The following is a 22,860-nucleotide window of genomic DNA, read 5'->3' as shown; positions in this document are numbered from 1 at the left end:
AGGGGGAAGAGGGAGGGGGAGGGAATGAAAGAAGGATAGGGGGGACTGAGGATGAGAGAGGGGAAAGAGGGAGGGAGGGAGAGGGAGGGAGGGAGAAGGAAAGAGGATGAATTCAGATCGTCCATACAAACAAAGCCTCAAGCTCTCTGCTTTGTTTTCTGCTGTGGTTTGGACCTGGAGTCTTCACCATGTTGTGTGAGTTTGTCACAGACTGTGAGAAAGAAAGTAATCATAGCAGTAGTAATAAGGGTCCCTTTGAAAAGTGTCTTCAGTCAGCTTTGGCCTGACCTCAGATGAATGAGAACCACAGGCTCCAGCTCCCACCTGCTAGTCCAGCTTCCATCCTCAACCCAGACCAAAAGAGTTTACAACAGAGACACGGCCAAGCTGCGAGCTGTGGCAGGGTCCTGAGCTCTACAAACTTTAAAACAGGATTAAAAGGTAGAGATAAAACCACGCGTGCTTTCAAACAGACGGACGGTGGCAGAGGGAACCACAAGGCCTGAGAGTCGTGTAAGACACAGTCTGCCCCTCCTGACCGTCCTGACCCTCCTGAGTGAGAAAAGGAAGGAAAGGACCCACATTAAAACAAAACAAAACAAAAACCAACCAAAAAACCAAAAAACCAAAAAACCAAAACTGTTCTTTGTGCTCTTGTGGTGCGACCACCATTCTGGGCTGAGTCCGACCTCTCTCTCTCTCTCTCTCTCTCTCTCTCTCTCTCTCTCTCTGTGTATATATACACACACACATATATGTATATGTGTGTATTATGTATATTATAATATATATGTATATGTGTGTTTACTATGTATATATATATGTGTATATATATATGGAGAGAGAGAGAGAGAGAGAAAGAGAGAGAGAGAGAGAGTCTCACTTTGGCTACTCCGAGTCTCAGGTGCTCTTATTACGGGATGGAGAGCAGGCCTTCACTCATCACTCGGGTTTGATATCCAGGATGGAGCCATCAAGACACTATCAGACGGCTAGGGCACGTCCCTTTCCTTTGTTTTGTTTCGTGGCCACAGTTGAGCATTTCCCTCCACATACATCCTCTCTCCGTGGTGCTGTCTTGTCCCTTTCCTAAATCAATGGGGCCAACTGGTCACTCACTGGAACCCCCAAATCTGTCTTTGCAAGTTGATGATCTCAGGCAGTTTGTTATAATAACCCACTCTCCTTAGGGTGACCCAAAGGGGGCCACCAGAAGTGGTGTGTCAAGGCTTCACCCATGGTGTTGTCTCTCTCCACCATCATTGTCCCACAGAGCCTCCTGCTTCTAGAAGCTCACAGTGAGTTGAGTTGTTTTCAGAACTATGGTCCACTGGGTTCAGACCCTACTCCTCTTGACAATGCCTCTTGCTCTGAAGGTTATGCCTAGAACACCGTTCTAGTTTTATTTCTGTTGCTGTGATCAAATAACCTGAGAAGCAACCTTGATGAGTAAAAGTTAATTTTAGCTCACAGTTCTGTGTTCTGGTCCATCACAGTAGGGAGGTCAAGGCAGGAGCCTCAAACTGCTGTTCACATCACAGCCACAGTCATGAGCAGAGAGAAACGGGCGTGCATATGCTCATTGGTCAGTTTGTGTGCAGCTATACCCTTAAACAGTTCAGGACCCCCTACCTAGGGAGTGGTGTTGCCCATGGTGGGCGGGGTCTTCCCAATCCATCATAAACACGCTCACAGGCCAATCTGATGTAGACAGTCCCTCACAGAGACTCTCTCTGGGTAATTCTAGGTTGTGTTGCACTGACCCTTAAAGCTAACCATCACATGCCACAACTAGAAACCAAATATAATTATTTAAAAAGTTTACATTGTTCCTCCTGTTGAAAATCTTCCTCCATGGGAATTTTTGACTTTTTTAAAAGCCTGGGAAGGGCTGGGCTGGTGCCCTTTAACACTCTGCTAGTTTCATTTCAAGCCACCTTCCCTAAAAAAAAAAAAAAAAAAAAATTGTTTTAATCTTTTTTTCTTCCTACTCTCCTCTCCCTCATCTCCAGTGCTGAAGCTCAAGCCAGGGCCTCCCACACACATCAGGCAAGCATTCTACCACTGAGCTACACCACCAGCTTGAACAATTAAATTTCTATCAAAGATTATGGATGTGGTTTAGAAGTCAAACAGCACAATGCCTGCCGATGACAAAAGGCACTGTGGCAGTTTGGATATGCTTGACTAGAGAGTGGCACTCTTGGGAGGTGTGGCCTCGTTAGAGTAGATGTGGTTTTGTTGGGGAAAGTGTGTCACTGTGAGGGCAGACTTTTAGACACTCCTCCTAGCCACAGGGGAGCCAGTGCTTTCCTATTTGCCTTTGGAACAAGATATATAGAACTCTCAGCTCCTCCTGCACCATGGCTGCCTGGACACTGCCATGTTCCTGCCCTGATGATAATGGACTGAACCTCTGAACCTGTAAGCCAGCCCCAATTAAATGGCCTTTATAAGAGTTGCCTTGGTCATGGTGCCTGTTCACAACCCTAAGGAAGGCAGGCACCATTCCTGCTATACTCCCATTGTCCCTCCCTGAGAGCATGCTGTGTTTGATGAGTGCCCTACAAAGGACTTGGTCCTTAGGATGGAAGGGATGTGTGTGTGTGTGTGTGTGTGTGTGTGTGTTCTACATTTGTGCAGATGCCCACAGAGGCACCAAATCCCCTGGTGCTAGAATGGCAGGTGGCATGACCTCCTGACCTCCTGACCTGACATGGGAACTTTTTTCTTGTATCATCATTTGATGGTATCCTTTCTGTTTGTTCTTTGTTGTTGTTGTTGTTTTTAACTACATCATCTATTGTCATTAATTCTCTCCCTCCTTCTTTGCTTTTGTTTTTGAGACAAGGTCTTACTCTAGCCCAGGTTCTCTTGGAACTCATAGCAATCCTCTTGCCTCAGTCTTTCTGAGGCCTCACATGCAACTCTTCTGGATTCCCTTTGATTTTCAACCCTGCTGTGTTTCCTGGGCATTTCCTTCCAATTCCATCATTTTGACATTATTTTATGGCCCCTGTGCTGCCTTATATTTCCCAGGATGTTAGTAACACGTGCTAGTGTATGTACCGTCTCTTTTCCCTCCTGGTTTCTTCTTTCTCTTTACTTAATGCTTGATCTCTGTCTTTCATCATAGAATTCCCACACACACCTGTCAGTGCCCTGCTGTCATTCTTATTCAAATGCGGTGTGATGTGGTGGAGACAAGCTGAGAGGATGCTCTGGGCACCCCCAGGGAAGTCAGCAAGAGGGCCCTGCCATTGGAGGGCATCGTACCATCTCTGAAAATGGCTTTCCCAGAACACAGCTCCCTACCTGGCTGGCCTGAAGTAAGAAGGTGATGTGGGCACTGCTCTCAGCAGTCAGCGCTGTGAGCGGTGTTAGGGACAGGTCTTTCCTGCTGTCGCTTACAGTAACACCCCCAGGGTTAGCCTGGTCTCTCCCTTTCCTCAGTTGATGTCCCAGGTCCAGAAGTCTCCAAGCCCCCATCTCAGAGGCACTGCCTTGGTAGGAAGTATGGGTGGTCCCTGACTGTAGAAAGCTGCCCCTGTCTCTCCTGCTACTCCCTCTATCCCCGTGGTCATGTACAGCCCTTCCCTGGGCCTTCCCCAGCTGCACGGGCTTGGCTGCTTTCCCTGTACAGGCTGAGGACCCAGCTTTGTCTGCCCGGCCAGCCAGGTGCCACTGAGCACCTGCTTGCAGCATCCAGCTCACATCTGGTTCATCCTGCCTCCTCTCCTGTTCTCTTCATCCTGGGGCTTAAACTGTTTAAGCTCTGTTAAAGTCCATCTGGGTGATAATGTCGCACGTGAGCAGCGAGCCCTTCAACCTGCCATTTACCTAAACTTCTGCATGTCTTCTCCCCTTTGCTTTTCTTTACCTGAGCCATGCACGCTATGCTTACAGCTCTCTATCATCTCTATCTCTATCTCTATCTCTATCTCTATCTCTATCTCTATCTCTATCTCTATCTCTATCTCTATCTCTATCTCTCTCTCTCTCTCTCTCTCTCTCTCTCTCTCTCTCTCTCTCTATCTCTATCTCTATCTCTATCTCTATCTATCTCTATCTCTCAGTCATATATCTCTCTATCTTTGTCTGTCTCTGTCTCTTACTCTTGTGCTTGCTCTCTCTCTCTCTCTCTCTCTGCCTTCCTACATGCCATTCTTATCCTCTGGAGCCTCCATGCTCCTCTGGCCTGCACTTAGCCTGGCTCGCTGTGACTTATCAGACTGTCTCAAATGCACACACACACACACACACACACACACACACACACACACACTCACTCCTCAAAAGACTCCCCAATCTCTATCAGAAACTTCTGCCATGACCTTTGCAATAAAAAGAACTGCTGCTTCTGGGCCTGCCATCACACCTCCCTCCCTCTTAGACTCAAGGAAAGAAGAGAATCCTTCTATTGGAAGCCCACTAGGCCTGGCCACGACTTCCCCCATCCACTCTCTGGTCACAGGGCTCTTACCCTCAGTAGCTGAGTTGGTGCTGGGGTCCCTGCCCGCTGCCTGCCAGAGGTTCAGCTGAAACAAGGCCTCCCTGCATCTCCCCAGGCCCCTGCTCCTCCAGGATTTCTGAGGCTCACTGTTTTTCTGTGCCCCACCCCATGCTTTCTCCCATTCAGTGCCTCCCTGTGGCCATTCCTCTTCCTCCCATTTTCTCTCTTTCTGTGTCTCTCATTACCGTTCTTGCTCACTCTTGCTCTCGCTCTGTGTGTGTATGTGTGTGTGTGTCTTTCTCTCTATGTCTTCCTCTCTTTCTCTCTTCGTCTCTTTGTGTCTCTCTCTCCCTCCCTCCCATATATCCATCCATTTCATTTTCTCTTTGTCTTTCCCAACATCCCTTTTTTTGTCCAGTCTGAATCTGGTCCTAAGGGTCATCTTCTCTCTCCAGCACTGACATCCTCCCAGGGTGTCTGCCTCCTTCCATAGCCTGTCTTAGGATGTGTGACTGGCTGATGGTGCCTTCCTGCAGTGAAGGCCCAGGTGTGGTGTGGCCCCGTGGCCGGCCGGATCGCCTGCTGTCTAACGCTCTGGTAAGGTTACTATTTATCTAGTGCAACCAAAGTTGGCACACACATCTGGCGCCTGGTACTTAGTGCAATTATTTATGATTTCCACCAAGATTTAAAAGCTCATCGCCGGCCTTGTAATGCAGTAACTGATTGCGCTGCTAATGTAATTAAGAAAAGATTATGATGTCCACGTGGCGTACCAGATGGTGGCATTCATAGTAATCGGCGTGCACAACTGGCAGACAACTGCACAAGGGCAGCAGAGCAGAGGCAGCTGGAGACCTCCATCTTCCTCGTCACTCAGAGAGGAAAGGGGCAGTCGGGTACGGACAGCACAGGGTGACAGGATGTAGACGAAGGGATACCCCTACCAGTCTCCTGCTTTGAGCTTGGTGTGTTACATACAATTCCCACCAGAGTACACACACTGGATGTTCTGCTCAGACACAATCAAGCAAGAGCACACACAGGCAGGTGCACACGGGTCACCATAAATACCACACGTGTTCTTAACTCTCTTCTTCACTTACACAAAACAACTTTGATGGCATGCCTGGTGGTCCTACACCCTGAGATTACATCAATAAAGAAAACTACCACAGCCCTCTCGACCCCGTGGAGCCCAGTAGATGGGATGTGATCAGATACTCAGGAGAAATGCAAATACACCAAATAAATGCAAAATAGATCATAAGCAACGTTACAAATGGATGCCAGGTTGTGTGGTGGGCTTCCCCGGAGCAATTAGGCAGGGACGTTCAGGGAAGGCTTCTCTGAGGAAGTGACTACGGAGGTGAGCCCTGAAGAGCCAGAACCAAAAAGTCAGCGTGTTTCAGCCGAGGGGGGCCTGTGCAAAGACCGTGGGGCTGGAAATTGCACATCAAACACTGGAGCCTAATAGGAGGCCAGTGGCCAAGAACAGAGGAGGAGAAGTTGAAGAAAGGGAGTAAAAATTGGACTGCAATATTTTTAATAATGGGAGAGTAATGAGAGAGGTTGATCGGCCACAAGGACGATGAATCTGTAGGACATCGGGAGCGCCAGGAGCAGCGCCATGCAGTGTGTGATTTCCTTACGTGTGTGCAGTGGGGCAGGGGTGGAGGCACAGAGTCCCACGTCTGGTGTGGTTCTCAGGAGCTCGCCACCTTGCTGGTTTGAGATAGGATGTCTCACTGGCACCTAGGAATGGTGGCTAGGCGAGGCTGCTTGACCAGGGAGCCCTAAGGATCTGCTTGCTCAGACTGGGATTGAGGCTGTGTGCCACAGGGCTTGGCTTTGTGTGTGAGTGTGGGGACTCAGAGTCCTCAGGCGCTGCCTCACCTGCTCCATCCTGTCGAAACCTTTGAGAGGATTTTGTTTTGTCTTTTCACTGCTGGAGATCGAACCAGGAATGTGTGCACTCTGGGCAAGCACTCTACCACCAAGCTACCTCCCAGTTCATATGTGTTCTTAACATGTGATAAGCTACCTCCCAGTTCATGCGTGTTCTTAACATGTGATAAGCTACCTCCCAGTTCATACGTGTTCTTAACCTGTGACAAGAGCGGCACAGTCAAATGGTTTCGGTGTGTGTCTTTGTGTCTATGTGTGTGTGTGTGTGTGTGTGAGTGCACGTGTGTGCAGCCATGTGCAGAAAGGATGTGTGCAAAGACACGAAAAGAGTGTTGGAGTCTCTGGAGATGGAGCTATAATGTGGTGTGACCCACATTTGGGAGCTGGAAACCAAACTGAGGTCCTCAGGAAGAGCAGCAAATGCTCTTAACCTCTAAGCCACCTCTCCAGCCCCAAGGGATCTACTCAGTGCTGAGTCAACCGGATGCCTATGGGAAACAAGAGCTTCTTGATTCTTGCTGCACATTACATCGGCCCCGAGTGATCAACAAGTAAACAACACAAGAATGAAGCTTTGGCAAAGCAGGAAGGGGGCCGTCTTAGCGCCAAGGGCCAGGCCAATGTGTCTGCAACTACCACAGCAGGCTAAGTATAGAATATAAACATGTAAATAAAGAGTGTGTGTTCCAAAACTACAGAAAGCAGGTAAATAGCTTATGGGAAGCAGGAGAGATGTATACATGCATACTTAACAAGGAACATGGGCTGGCTGTGGTGGCACACGCCTGTAGTCCTGGCATTCAGAAAGCAGAAGTGAAAATTCAGTCACAGCAAAGTCAAAGCCAGCCTGGTCTACATAGCAAGCTCCAGGCTATCCAGGGCTATGTAGTGAGACCTTGTCTCAAAAAACCAAACTGGGGGCTGGGTGTGATGCACACACCTTTAATCTCAGGACTTAGAAGGCAGAGGCAGGTGGATCTCTGAGTTGGAGGCCAGGCTGGTCTATATAGGGAGTTACATAGAGAGACTGTCTCACAAAACCAAAACCAACCAACAAAAACAAAAATCTCACCAAGCCAGGAACTGGAGAGATGGATAAAAAGCATGTGGTAAAAAGCATATACTTTCCTTAAAGAATACTTGAGGTGGACAGCCAGTAGCCATGCCTCGTGGCTCACAACCACCTATAACTCCAACTCCGGGGATCTGGTGCCCTCTTCTGTCCTGTGTGGGCATCTGCAGTCAGGTGCAGATACACACAGGCATACATGCACACATAATTTAAAAATAAACTAAAAGTCCGCTGACCAAACTTCCAGACCACACTCTGGCCTACCCAATGTCCTGCCAGCACTGGATATCCCAAGGAAGCTAACACACTGGACCGCCAAGTATTTCCTGATTGGCAGGAGCTCAGACCTAACCTACTTCTGCTTCTCCAGCCCAATCCCTGTTAATAGAGCTTGTCAACACAGGTGAAGATTTCTAGAAACCCCTTCTGTAAATTTACCTGTGGATGCCGAGGGACAGAAGATGGGTCAACTGGACAGTAATGCACACCATAGTCTCCAATCACCTCAGCTTTCACTACATTTTGAAAGTGTCCACTAGCAATAGAAGGTAAGTATGGGGGTACATGCTAGCGATCTCACCCCATCAGAAGTTGAAGCAAGGGGGTCCCAAGTTTGAGACCAACCTGGACAACACAATGAGGGTCTGTCTGAAAATGAATTAAGCATTTAAATAATGGACGTGCACATGCCTTTAATCCCAGCACTAGAGAGGCAGATGCAGAAGGAGCTCTGTGGATTTGAGACCATCCTGTTCTACATATCGACTTCCAGATCTGCAAGGACTGCATAAAGATAGCCTGTCTCAAAACAAACAAAAAATGGATTTGCTATGCAAATGTATAGATCCTACAAAGGAATCTATACACTTTTGTAAAAATGGCAATGTGTGCTAGGGAAAGAGTTCATGTTGCAGATAAGAGCCTGTTCTTAAAATCAATATTGGTGTCAGCCCGTCTGGGTGTGAATACCCGTGTGTGTGTAGGTAAAATACATATAAATGTCTGAGATGTATATATTAGATGCAAGTGCACATGAATCTATATATACCAACTATGCATGTGTGCAGGTCTGAGTGTGTGCAGGTCTGAGTGTGTGCAGGTCTGAGTGTGTGCAGGTCTGAGTGTGTGCAGGTCTGAGTGGGAAATGTTCTGTTGTTAAACGCACCATACATGGTGGAAATGGTTGTTATTGTCTACATTTGTTTTATTCTTTATAGATTCATGGATTGTCTGAGAAACTTAAGATGTGCGCAAATCGCCTTTTGAACATTTTTGTAGTAACCCTAACTGACCTCAAACATACAGAGATCTACCTCCCACTCCCCAGTGCCAGGATTTAAGGCATGCATTACCACATCCAGGCATACAAAACATATTGACAATGAAATGACCTAGCATGAAACTGTCAACTAGCATAAGACATGGGTAACTTTTGTCAAGAGAAGAATTATGCTCAATTATTCCAACAAGTGCTCTTCCTTACGTCTCAGACGATACGGAGATGCACAAAACATTCTCAACTTCACCTAAATTTTCATTGAATTGTGAAAAATGAATTCACGTTTTTAACAATGTATTGTGAAGAAATTGAAACTCTACACTATATATTTGGATGAGTCCTTGATATAAGCGTGTCAGTTCTGAGCCGGGAGATGGAGAGATTGGTACAGCATTCTCTGTGCACCGAGTTCAAGCCCTAGAACCTGTATAGAAGAGTCAGGTGTGGTGACTCCAGCCCTTGTGATCTTAGCTGCAGGGGGGCAGAGACAGGTGGATCCCCAGCCTACCCTGCTTGGTGAGTTACAGGGCAGTGATGGACTTTGTCTCAGAAGATCCCAGGTAAATGGTTCCTGAGGAATGACACTTGATGTTGTTCTCTGTCTCCATGTATACATGAACACATGCATGTGTGCGCACTCTCGAATATGCACACACATACACACATCACCACAATTCAACAAACAGTATTTCATTTTAGTAAGGGGGGCACTAATTAAGAAATCACAAGAACAAAAGGAGCTTTCTCTGAGAGTGAATGGCAGAGGGGAACCCATCCCTAACAAGACATTTATACCATCCCTTCCAAGACTCAAAAAACACGTCAGAAGAGGGGGAAAGAAAGAATATAAAAGCCAAATGTTAGGGAGAATGGCTGTGAAATGCCATGTTCTGGAAACACAAAGCAGCTGTGGGTGGCTAGAGGTCTGACAAGAAAGGCCAGTTAGCAGTCCGGTGTGGATGGAGGAGGGGCTCACGAGGCCCCGCCCCCCACTGCTGAACTGTTTCCTAGGGAAAGATCCAGGGAGAGGGGGGAGCCCTTGCTTACCCACGGAGGACCAAACTAGGCTCCTATTGATATCTCCCATCCAAGGCTCACAGAAATGGCCCTGGTTAAGTGAAGTGGGTCACAAAACAAATCAGAAGTCATGACCTGGGAAGAGGAGGAGGCGGTGGTGGTAGGACTGGAAGGGAGATGAGAGGGTGTTGGGGAGAAAGTCATCAGAATACGTTATACACAAGTGTGACATTGCCAGAACACAGATTTGATAAGAAATGAAAGCAAGCGGCAATCTTTTCGCAAGAAAATGGGGTTGGATCCTAGCCTCATAGCACACATACAGTTTAAACTCAAATGGGAAACGGCCCAAGGCAGGAACTGGAGGCAGGAACTGAAGCAGAGGCCATGGAGGGATGCTACTCACTAGCTTGGCTGCTCTGTGCTTGCTTACCTTTCTTACACAGCCCAGGAAGCCTATGGGTGGCACTGCCCACAGTGGACCGAGCCTTCCTATATCAATTAACAATTAATAAAATGCCTCGTAGACATGGCAACAGGCCAGCCTGAGCTGGACAATTTTTCAGTTGAGGTTCCGTCTTCCAGGGGACTTGAGGTTTGCATCAGGTTGACCGTTGAAGCTAGCTATGACCTGAACCTATTTCTCGGCTTATATTTTCTTTTTAATCATTAGTTGCTAGCATACTTTCCTCCATGTCCTGGAGCAGAGTTATAACAACAGCCTTGAAATATTTGCCTCTCAGCTCTAAGGTGTGGGTCACCTTGTTATCTCATATCTTCATACCTCTAATAACTCTCTAATGTCACTGTCTTTTATTGGTACTATATTGTTTGGGGGAGGGAATGTACTACATAAAACTTAATTTTAAAAATTCATTCATTCATTCATTTATTCATTCACGTGCGTCACTCTGGAGGTAGGAGAATGTTTGGAACTTGGTTGTCTCCTTCCCCCATGTGTGTCCTGGGAATCTAGCTCAGACCTTTAGGCTTCCTGGGAAGCTCCTTTATCCACTGAGCCATGAAAAATTTAAATTTAAACACATTTAAATTTCCATAAACAGGATTAAAAGACACACAGTCAATTGGAGGCGAATGTGATCTCGGTGCCTGTGACAGACAAAGGGTTAATTTTCAGCTCCTACAAATTGTTAAGAAAAAGACAAAGCATCCGACAGAAAATGATTCCCAGGACGTGAATAGGCAGGAGAAGAGTAAACTCCAATGGCCAATAAACATATGGCTGGAGCTGCTGCACTCAGGGAAATGCAAATTAAAATAGCAACGCGGTGGTGCTTCTCACCCATACGATTGGCAAGGATTCAAGAGCATCCACACCTACTTGTCTAAAGAGAATGCAAGAGAAAGTGGATTTTTAAGGATAGTAGGTGACAATAGAATTCATTCTGCCTGATGGGGAAAGCTATATGGGGAAAAAAAAAGAAACTATTTTATATGCGTGCATGCTTGCTTGCATTCACACACACACACACACACACACACACACACACACACACACACACACACACACACACGTATATCTTTCAACCAATAGCCCTGCTCATAAGACTCTCCCAAAGAAATAAACAAAAGCTCTCAGGTGTGGGCATAGATGAAGGTGTTTAGTGTAACAGTTTTTGCTGTGGCTAAAGAGCTAGAGAGAATTCATCTATAGGAGAATGTTTCACATCACACACACACACACACACACACAAGACTTAAAAGAAGAAGAAAAACCGACAATAGGGTTTCCACCATGTATTGCTAATTGAGAAAATCAAGGCAGGAATGTAATATGGTTCTGTTCAGTAATGATCAGCAAGTCCCTGAGCGTGTCTGATATGAGGTGTGTGACGTGTGGGGAAAGGCGAGTATCAGGAAACTGAGGTTGGTTTGGAGAATAAATCACATAAATAGAACAAACGCTATTTTTTTAAAATTCTTGTTTTACGTGTAGGAATATTTTACTTGCAGGTATGTTTGTGTATCACATGTGTACCTGGTGCCCACGTTGGCCAAGGAGGGCCTCAGGTCCTCTGGAACTGGAGTTATGGAAGGTTCGAGCTGCCATGTGGGTGCTAGGAACTGAATCCAGGTCCTCTAGGAGAACAGACGGTGCTCCTAACCACTGAGCCTTGTCTCCAGCCCCACGAGAATATTTTTATTATGAAAAAATATTGTTAACTACAGAAATATAGAAGGCAAAAGGTAAAAACTAGGGAGCTACTGGAACTTCTGTTACTCGAATACTCTATAAATATACTTAATGAATGAACTCTGAGATTAACTACATTATATATGTAAATATGCACACCCGTAATATATACATATATTTGTATTACGTATCATGTATGTGTGTGTCACCCAGGCACTCTATTTTAGTGAATGAACTCTGAGATTAACTATATCATATATGCAAATAAGCACAACCATACCATATGTTATGTAATATACATTTGCATGTATGTAGTGTCTGTGTGTGCACACACATGTATCACTTACTTTCTATTGCTGGGATAAAACACCATGACCAGAAGCAACTTACAGAAGGAAGAGTTAATCTGGGATTACTGATCATGAGGGAGAGTCCACCAGGGTCCCGAGGCATGGCAGCAGGTAGCTGGGCTAGGAAGTTGAGAAATCACATCTCCATCCACAAGCAGGAAGCAGAGTTTGAACAAGAAGTACGGTGAGTCTATAAGCACTTAGAGCCTGCCCCCAGCAAAGCTGAACCTCCTGAAGGTTCTGGAACACAACCCAATCCACACACACACCCCAATCCACACAGCATCATCAACTCAGGACCAAACATTCATATACATGAGCCTATGAGAGACATTTCTCAATCAAACCACAATATGTTTACACACATCTTTATTAGATTCGTTTATTTTACATTTGTGAACATGTGACTGCAGAGGTCAGAAGAGAGCATCGGATCCCATGGAACTGGAGTTACAGGTGGTTGTGAGTCACAGTGTAGGTACTGGGAAACATCCCGGGTCCTCTGTGAGAGCAGCCAGTGTTCTTAACCACCAAGTCATCTCTCCAGCTCACATACACTTCATATACATAGACTTTTTAATCTGAAAAAGCTATTTTGTTTTAAATGGAAAAGGAGGAGGAAATGACAACTGGAGGACACCACAAGGGGTGACAGACACGCTTTCTTACAGGACTGGGCTGTAACTCAGGATCTTGTGCATAGAAAGTCAGTTTTCCACTTTGTATCTTCATCCCCAGCTCTTTCCTGATCACTATGTCTATGGCTTTGATGGTTTTGTGGGCATGTGCTTATCCCAAATCTAATCCACTTTTACATAGTAGGTGTGTACTTTTTGTATGTCAACCATACCTTACTGGAGAGTTTTTGTTAAAAAAAAAAAATCCAAGATGAAAGAAGAAAGACATGCACATCAAGTGATGTCCTTCTAGAAGTTTCTGAGTAACAGTGTCTGACCTCTCTGCTCCTCTATCCTGTCTCTCCTGCTGTGAGTCACAGACTCAGGTGCCTGGTGACTCTGGGTTTGGGACCTCCACTTAGTTCATAAGGAACTATCTCCTAGCATGGAGTACCCACAAAGGAGAGTGCATTCCAGCTACAGGGTACAGGGCTTCACCCCACAGCCTGGAACATCACAGTGTAAGTAGGGGCACCCATACAACCAAGTGAGGGGACCTGTCACCCCAGTGCTCAAGGCCTCCCCATGCCCCATGAAGACTGCCACAGGCATAACTGTGACCCCCCCTATTCTTACACTGAAGCCCTAACCCCCAGAGCATCTGAAAGGGAGCTTTCAGAGTTAGGCGAGGTCATGAGGGTGAGGTCTTCTGATGGGATTAATACCTTTTTAATTTTGGTTTAAGATTTATTTATTTATTTATTTATTTATTTATTGGTTTTTCGAGACAAGGTTTCTCTGTATAGCCCTGGCTGTCCTGGAACTCTCTTTGTAGACCAGGCTGGCCTCGAACTCAGAAATCTGCCTGCCTCTGCCTCCCAAGTGCTGGGATTAAAGGCATGCGCCACAACACCTGGCTTAAGATTTATTTTTATTTTGTTTTATGTGCATGGGTGTGTTGCCTGCATGTGTGTCCCGTACCACACACATGCAGTGCCAGTGCAGGCCAGTCTTCCAGCATTAGATTCCCTTGAACTGGAGTTATAGATGCTTGAGCCACCATGTGATGCTAGGGACCTAGCCCAGGTCCTTTGCAAGAGCCATGCAAACAGTTCCATATCGTCTACCCCTCCAGTCCTGAGTATCTCTCCAGCCCATGGTTAGCTCCAGAGTGATTCTGTGCTCTTCTTTTTATTTTTTTTAAAGATTTATTTATTCATTATATGTAAGTACACTGTAGCTGTCTTCAGACACTCGAGAAGAGAGAGTCAGATCTCGTTATGGATGGTTGTGAGCCATCATGTGGTTGCTGGGATTTGAACTCAGTACCTTTGGAAGAGCAGTCAGTGCTCTTAACCACTAAGCCATCTCTCCAGCCCCCGATTCTGTGCTTTTCTAAGAAAAGGCACTGGAGTCGTCCGTGTGCTGAGGACACACTCAGAAGGTAGCTGTCCACAGCCCAGGGAGAGGGACCCTCAAGAAACAGTCACCAGCACCTGACCTTCGGTATCTCCCTCCACGGGGCTGTGAGAGGTTCAGCGTTTGTGGTTTGTTACCCAGTCTGTATTTGTTGTTCTTGTTGATGGTGGGCATGGGGGTGGGGGCAACTTGCAATGACTGATGATAAACTTGACCCTCTGGTTCTCTGGTGCCCTGGAGAGCTGGGAGCCATGAGATTACAGAGGGAGTGGCCAGCATGAAGGCCTCCAAACTGGCTTTCTAACTGGCAGCCTTCAATCTCCGCAGTGATCTTTCCAAAACACCCATCCCTAATGTCACCTAAGCTTTCTAGCATCCATTAAAACTTGGTGTCTTATTTTTCAACACCCCCATGCAGTCCCTCCCTCCTAGACTTCGGGTTTGTTTTACACTGTTAATATAGTTCACAGTCAACTGCAGCCCAAACTATGAGACTACTAAACTTGCAATCCCAGAAATGAGCAATCTATACGTTTTGATTGTAAGTTCTGAATAGTACATTGCTATCTCCTGCCAGTAATACTATGCTGCCTGTGTACCCACTGTGTATGCTGCCTACTCTGTGACGTAGACTGGGTTACAGAACAGCCCACCTTCTGCTCAGTGGACTCCAGACACACATTCACACAGACTGAGATAAGCTCACTTTTGACTCCTTCTTGCTGAAGTGAATGACGAGGCCCCAGCTCACCTGTGTCCTACCCCGGGCAGCTTGGCTTGCATCTGTGCTACCTACTGGATGGCTCTGGCAATTCTCCTTTGATGTCCACTACCATCTGCCATTCTCTCCCTCTCCTGTGTCATGGCTATCAGTGTGCAAATGCCCCAGCCCCTGGAGCTTCCCCTGCCTGGAGCTCCGCTGGCCCAAGTACATTTTAGATCTGGAATCTGTGTGTGAATGTTGAAGGCCCTGTTCTCCAATTGATTCTTGATCAAACAATAAAGATGCTAGCAGCCAATGGCTGGGGGGTGGGATGGGGTGGACTTCCATGTTTCCACAGGTGGGCTAGGGGACACAGAAAAGGAGTTTCACCATGCTTCAGAGGGAGAGAGCCACCAGCCATGTGAGATCACAAGTAGAGTCGCCATTGGCCAATTCCCCAACTGGGCCTGGGGTAGCAGGCAGGAGATTAGAAACCCAACTAAGCTGAGGGCAGATGTAGGGTGCTGAGCAAAGAGAAGGTGACCTGGCAAGTGAGCTGAGGGCAGATTTATGGTGATGATCTAGGACTAAAGGTAACTGAGCAACTGAAGCTGAGGACAGAATGAGAGGTGCTGAGCTGGGTATGAAGGTAAGAGCACATTAGCCGAGGGAGGCTTAGAAGTGCCCGACTATTGAGCTAAAAAGCATATTAAAAATAAACTAGTGTGTGTCTTTCATCCACAGATCCAGGGAAACTGGGTAGGGGTTGGTAGTGCGGTCCACCTGGAGACACATTACACATAGTAGGTAATAATTCGGGGTTATCTATAGGAAAGTAGATTATAATAACATAAACAATAGATATCTGCCCAGCTCGTCTGTTGTTTAAGGCTTATTGTAAATATAAATAAGGTTTTAACATGATCAAAATGATCAAAGGAGGGGTAGAAACCCCATATCAGGATTAAAAATTTCTACAAGATATTGGGGTCCAACATGAGCCCTAGTCTGGTTCCTGAGTCCACTGTCTGGTGAGAGATGCCAACACAGCCAAGCATAGCAGGGCACTTGGGCCACAAACTACTGGCAGACGCCTGGGCATGATGGCCTAAAGTCTCACAAAAGCAGAGCATGTTGGAAAGGTCTGGCCAGGGCTGGCAGGAGGCTGAGCGAAGAGCCCTGAGCTGGCTGAACAGCTAGGTGGGGTAAATGCAGCACAAGGTACAAACTAAAAGGTCCCAGAAGTCTAAACTGATAAGCTATTGAATTTAAAGAACAATAAAAGAGAAAAGGATGAGGAGGAAGGAGAAGCCACCGTGGGTTAGGTGAGTTTATGAAAACGTGGCCCTGAGGGCTGGCCAATTTGGAGTTAAGGCAGCCCAGATGAAACATAGTAAGCAATAACTCAGAATTATCTATAGGAAAGTAGATTCTAACAGCATAGAGGGTAGGTATCTGCCCAGCTCTTGTGCTGATAAAGGCTTGTTGTAAATATAAAGGTTGTGTGTGTCTTTTATCCAGGAACTAAATGATCAAAGGCTGGGTAAAAGCCCTGGATCGAGATTAAAATTTTTTACAACACTGGTCACGTGGTACAGAGACTCCTGAATTCCCCTCTCCATCTCTCAGCCCGGCCATGAGCTAGCACCACTCATAAAGTTCATAAAGCAAGCTGCCTCTTCAACAACTCTGACTGCCTGACTCCTAGAACTTAGCCTTCCAGTAGGAGAGACTTATTTTTCTTCCCCATCTTAATCAATACCACCATCTCCTATCAAAGTGATCAAGTTCCAAAGGTGGAAGATAATCAATATTCTTATGAGCCTTTCAATGCCTCATTCAATCCAAGGGCAACCCTGCAGGGTCCCCGTTCAAACTATGTCCTGAAGTCCACTGTCAGCAGCACCAGCATCCCAACCACTTAGCTAGTGGGCAGCGCCAGAGTCTGCCCTGGGAAAGAAGACTCCCTATTTGAAACAGGAGAACAATTTGCTGAGTAATTTTTGAAAACTATGTGTCCATATTGCGTTCCTTAAGATTCCATTCGAAGGCGTTAGCATCCATGAGGGAGCCTTACCTGGAGCAGATACTGCTTTGCTGACTGCAAAATGGGAATTCTCATAATCTTATCATTTCAGTATCAGCACTGTACACTGTCTGTGAAGAACTTTCCCCTGTTCTCTCTGGGAATATTGATAAAATTTATGGATTACTTTTTAATTCTGTGTGCTATAACTCACGACGGCCATTTTTTTCCTAACTTTCAGACTGTTAGGACTTTGACCAAATCCTACAAGCTATTCTTACCTTTCCACAGATCCCCCACCACCACCGACATTTTTGTGATATCTAATCTTGGTTGTCAACTTCACTGCATCTGGAATCAATTAAACCCAAAGATGTTGGATACTCCTGCGAGGGATTTTCTTGATCAGATTATTTGAAGCAGGAAGACCCATCCTAAATCTGAGTGGTACGTTCAGGTGGCATCCCACATACAAGGACATAAAAGAAGGAATCGACTTTTGCCTGCTTCCTCTCACTCTTGCTGACAAGACCACCTGCTCTGTAGATGTGACTTCTTCAGGATTCTAACAGACTGAAGAGCAGCTGTTCTCCAGGAATCTTCCAGGCCTTTGACACCAGATTGGGACCACTGAGACATTCAGCCTTGAGGACTAAGCAACAACTGGATTCTTGGCCTCTCCAATGTGAGGCAGACATTGTTGGAATACCTATATCATATCCTGAAAGCCAATCTATAAATCCCCTTTGAATATATTTATTCATCCTATCTGTTCTGTTCCTTTAGAGAACCTTGACTAATATGTTTATTAAAATAGTACCCCATTCCCACCAGATTCTTTCTTGACCTAACTAAATGTGTGTGTGAAAGCGCATGTGTGCATGTGTGCACTTGTACACATTATTTATACTTCTGTTCAGTGTCACTCTCCACTGAGAAGCCCTTTCTGAAGACTGCTAAAATAGCAACTCTACCCCAACCCAAAGTCTATCTCTTGACCCAGCTTAATTTGTGCATGTGTTTGTTTAGAAGAGGGTGTGCACATATGTGCAGGTGTATGCAGTTCTGCATGTGTGTGTGGGCCAGAGGCAAACCTCTGATTTTTTTCAGATGGCACCCACATTGTTTTTTGTTTTGTTTTGTTTTTGTTTGGAGACATAATCTCTCACTTGCCTGAAGCTTGCCAGAGTAAGCTCACATTGAGCACCATCAGTCTAGGCGTTCCACCTCTCCAGCCCTGGGGTTATACGTACACACTCTCAAGCCTGGTGTAAGCTAAGATTTTTCAAAACCTACTTTACTAAATGGCTCTTAGATGCTTCAACCTCCCCTCTAGCCCGCCAACCAGAGGCAGTGGGGGAAGAAGGTTAATAGGAAAGGGGATGTAGACCTGTTTAGAAGCCGTTCTTGACGGCGATCCCAGTCTTTGTTGTCAGGATATCAGCAGTCCAGCCCAATAGCAAACACCAAATACGAATCAGTAGCTGCAGCTTGAGCCAGCAGAAAGCGCACGGTTCTACTGAATCAGCAGGAGTTAGCAGAAGCGGTAAGGAGCTGTTGGAATACCATGAGACATTCTGTGGCACGTTACTCTCTGCAAAGTGAAGACGGCCAGCGAGGACCAGCAAAGCATTGCAAGACATAGCAATGCAAAAGCTTCCTCGCACCGCCTGCGGGGTTACATTTATATTCTAAACATTATATTTCTAAACATCACAGGCCCTCTCAAACATCTTCTCCAGCAAAACATCACTTGCTCTCTCACGTGTCTGCTTCAGCAAAACACCCTCTCATGTGTCTGCTTCCAGGGAAACATTGTGTGACACAACCCAAAGAACCCAAAAGTTCCCACTTCAGCCCGGCTTTTAAAATGTAGGCTCTGGAGACTGAGCTTAATGCCCCCAGTGCCTTCATGGCCCTTGCTTTACAAATTAAGCTCTATCTCCAGCCTCCACCTTATTTTTTCATTGTTTTATTTTCCTGTCTGTTCCCCTGATGAAGTATAAGCAGAGGCTATTCAGTGCTGTGACGTCAGCACCAAACACAAGGTGAGCACTGAGTAGGTGCACTTTGTCCTGATTAAATGGAGTGGCATAGACATTGATGACACAGACACTTAGAGAGTCCCTTAACAGGCAGGCACATGGCAGAGCGCGCACACAGGCTGACTAAAGAACATTGCTAAGGAAACAGAATCACATAGACATGTCTACAGGCATGCGGCACGTAGTTCATTTAAACACACACGTGTGCAAGGTAAAGATGGAATCACATAGTAATACTCATTTTAATATCTACACCTCCCTACCCCATGTCAATACCAGCATTGACATACACAGGCTTTATACATGACACACAAACAAATGTGTCCTCGTGGATACACATATCCAAAGACAGACATTTGGGTATACATGCAGGGATGAACACCTACACACACATGCATCCACACCTGGCTATTATCTGGCCGGAGTCTCCATGCCCTTGCTGAGCCTAGCAGAGGATACTGGCCACTTGCTAGCCCCCAGCCAGGAGAATGTCTCCTGGCAGTGTTTTCTCTTAGGACAGATGATCTGAGAGGAGGTGGGGGCTGCTGGGGAGGCGCCCCCTGATGGATGACCTCTCTGTGGCTGTTGCTGGAGCAGCAATGTCACAGAGGCCATTAGCAGTCTGGGCAGAGCAATAAAACATGCCTGGCTCCAGCAGCTCCTGCCCCCACCATGCTTGCTTCTGCAGACACCCTGCCTCAGGGCAAGGGGGAATGCCACAGGCAGTGACCTCTTACACCATAGACTGAGGAGTTGAGGGTGGTAGGGCAAGCCCTGGGGCTTCTTCTGCACTATCTCCTCATCTGGGGACAGAGAAGTGACCCTCTGGGGTAGGAACAAGGAGAAGGTAGTGACTGTCAGCAAGGTGAGGATGAAGGGTGAAACTACGATGTGTTTCACCCAGGCAAAGCTATACTGGCAGGGGATCAGGGGCCAGAAAAAATGGCTATGCTACCAGGGGAGGAGCTAAAGTTTCCCAGATTGGCTCCATAATGTCTGATGCCCCCAAGCCATACTAGATGGCTGATCCCAGACAGGAAGCTAACCCTAGAATGACTAGCATAGCATCAGCTGCCCACAGTTCCAATGGCCTACATAGAACTACAGTATGAGCCCATGAAGTCTTCACAGGACTGGACAGACCCATAATTTCAATGTAGGTTGGGGATCTCAAGGGATATTCCCCCCACAGCCGTCCTGTTCAAACAGACCCTTTGGGTAACATTCGGTGCTGGCTCAAGGTGTGAAGGGTGTTTCTCAGCCTTGCCACAGATAGTCAGCAGCCCCAAGGGCAGGGGCAGGGCTGATGACATTCTGCCTGGACTCTGAACCCCTGAGAGCTATGGAGAGTGAGCACGAGCACACACTTGGAGGATCTGAAGAGACCTCAAAGCATCCTGGGACCTCAAAGGTTCTGCAAACGAGGACCGGAGATGTTGGAAGGCAGTGGCTGGAAGAATTGAATGGCAGTGTGTCCAGTACCAAGAGGCCATAGAAATTCAGTACCCCCTACACAGCATCCCTACTGGATCTTCAAATCCGAGACACAAGAAAGGAAACTGTGTGTAGGATCTTGAGCTTAGAGCGGTGGAAGACAGGGGCCAGCGTGATGGTGTTGGGAGATGGGAGGATTGTGCCATAAGATGCTGTGAGGTGGAGGGATTTAGGAAGACCAAGCAAGATGCAGGAAAAAGAGAGGAGGGGCCCGGGAGAGGCTGAAGAGGAGGTGTTACCTACTGAGCTGACCCAAGGAAAGATTTGGGGCTTTACATCAAGGCCACTGGGGTACCTAAGTGAGGGACTGAGATGACGTAATTTGCCATCCCTCCCAAACATGTCTGTTAGTGCAGATGTGCAGCGGTGGACTGAGACCAAAAGGGGGAAGAACATGCAAAGGACCACACAGTCTCTCTCGCCACTTATTTTCCCTGCAGAATGCCCAGTGTTCTGGGCTGGGAGGCAGCTCAGACTATAGAGTGCCTGTTGGAAGCTCAGGCATGAGGACCTGAGGTTAATCCCAAGAACACAGCTTTAAAATGCTAGACACAGGGTAGGTGCTAATTAACTAATGCTGATTAGTCTTGTGCTGAGGATGCAGAGACAGGTGGCTCTGTGGGGCTCACTGGTTAGCCAGCAGAACCTACTTGTCAGGCTCCAGATCTCTGAGAGACCCTGTCTTAAAAAGAAAAAAAAGAGGTGGATACCCCTGGCGAAGACTAGAGGGTTGTCCTGGAGCCTCTACATTTAAGTGCACTCCTGCAAACACACGGAGAGAGAAACTGTGTTTCTTCCATTCGTTCATTTGTCCACGCATGCATTCACCACGCTTCATGCTGAAGGTGAAAGATGAGCCGTGTTTGGTTGTCTGAGGGAGGATAGGTTGGTAGAATAATAAAGTGGGGGCGGAAGCCGGGAGCAGCAGTGACAGGGCATCTACTGTGCCTGGAGTGAGACAGATGGCATGGGGTGTCACTCTAGCTCTGCAGTCCTCAGGAGGGAGGTCTCCTTCCTGCATCATTTCACAGACAGAGAAACTGAGGCTCAGAGTGTTGTGTCACCGACCCAAGTTCTCATGAAGAGTTCCTACCCTGGCAGAGAGGCTTCTGGGGATGACAGAGAGGTCCTGAACCCCTCCAAGGATGGTTTTCCATCCTTGTCTTCAGACCTGGCAAGGTCCTGAAGTTCCCAGAAAGGATGGACCCCTGGGGGATTGGTCCAAGAGCCCGGCACTGCCTTCCCCTTGGCTGTGATGAATGCCAGACAGCCCCTCCACTTGCAGGGAACTCATCAGACTAATGCCTCCCAGTGTGAACTCCTTGTCGCCTTTGGATGAGAAATCCCAGCCTCCTGGCGTTCCGTGCCCCAGACGGATGGGATCCCGTCCCCGGGCCCATGAGCAATGCAGCCTCATCTGCAGAGAGAGGTCGATAAAGGCCCTTCATCAGGACCACAGAGTCTCCTATCAGCCACTGGGTGATGCGGCGTCCTTTCTGCATGATCCCCCTTTGAGGCTGACTCCAGCTACATGCACACTCGCATGCGAAAGCTTGGTGCCGGGTGAACTGAGAGTCCCATGAAGGAGGAGCGGGTGTTTCTCAGCCTTACCACAGCTAGTCAGCAGACCCAAGAGCAGGGGCAGGGCTGATGACATTCTGCCTGGACTCTGAACCCCCGAGGGCTATGGAGAGTGAGCACGAGCACACACTTGGAGGATCTGAAGAGACCTCAAAGCATCCTGGGACCTCAAAGGTTCTGCAGACGAGGACCAGAGATGTTGGAATGCAGTGGCTGGAAGGATTGAATGGCAGTGTGTCCAGTACCAAGAGGCCATAGAAATGCATTCAGTACCCCCTACATGATGTTGACATTGATACCTTTACTGTGTCGATCCTCCTGAAGCCCCATCGAGAAGGGCAGCATCCTCTCATTTCCCACTCGGGAAGTGAGGCCCAGAGCTGTTAAATGACGTTCTGAGCGAGATAAGAACTTACCATAGATTTCCTCACTTCAGAGCTCGCCCTTTAGCTTCTTGTCATCCAGCCCTCTCAACTGTTGTTTCTAAGGTGGCACTTCCATACCAAACACAGAGTTGAGTACTGCAGCTGCTCTAGGGCTTGGATGTCTGCATGGGAACCAGTGTTAGCATTCCTTCTATGCTCTGCCCAACAGTTGTCTGGCAACAGCCAGATCGGCCCGATTTGTTATTAAAGGGGCTATTTGGCCCCTCCTCACTCTTTCTGCCCCTTCTGTCTCTCTGACTCTTTTCTCTCCCTACCCTTTTCCCTCTCTCCCCTCTCTCCACATGTTCCTAGCCAG

General features: G+C 47.1%; 1 long non-coding RNA gene across 1 annotated transcript; it reads left to right on the top strand.

Annotated features, from left to right (window-relative positions):
• The first annotated feature begins 4,674 nt into the window (after positions 1-4,674).
• LOC110307989 lies at positions 4,675-10,604 on the top strand. The gene is made up of 3 exons (XR_002379494.1): positions 4,675-5,050; positions 7,804-7,981; positions 8,924-10,604. It is a non-coding gene; the product is annotated as an uncharacterized LOC110307989 (long non-coding RNA).
• Positions 10,605-22,860: the final 12,256 nt, after the last annotated feature.

The sequence above is a fragment of the Mus caroli genome, chromosome 2, assembly GCF_900094665.2.
Source record: "Mus caroli chromosome 2, CAROLI_EIJ_v1.1, whole genome shotgun sequence".
In the NCBI taxonomy this organism is placed as follows: Eukaryota; Metazoa; Chordata; class Mammalia; order Rodentia; family Muridae; genus Mus; species Mus caroli.
The sequence above is the reverse complement of the archived record's forward strand: the minus strand, read 5'-3'. Positions and strand labels throughout refer to the sequence as shown.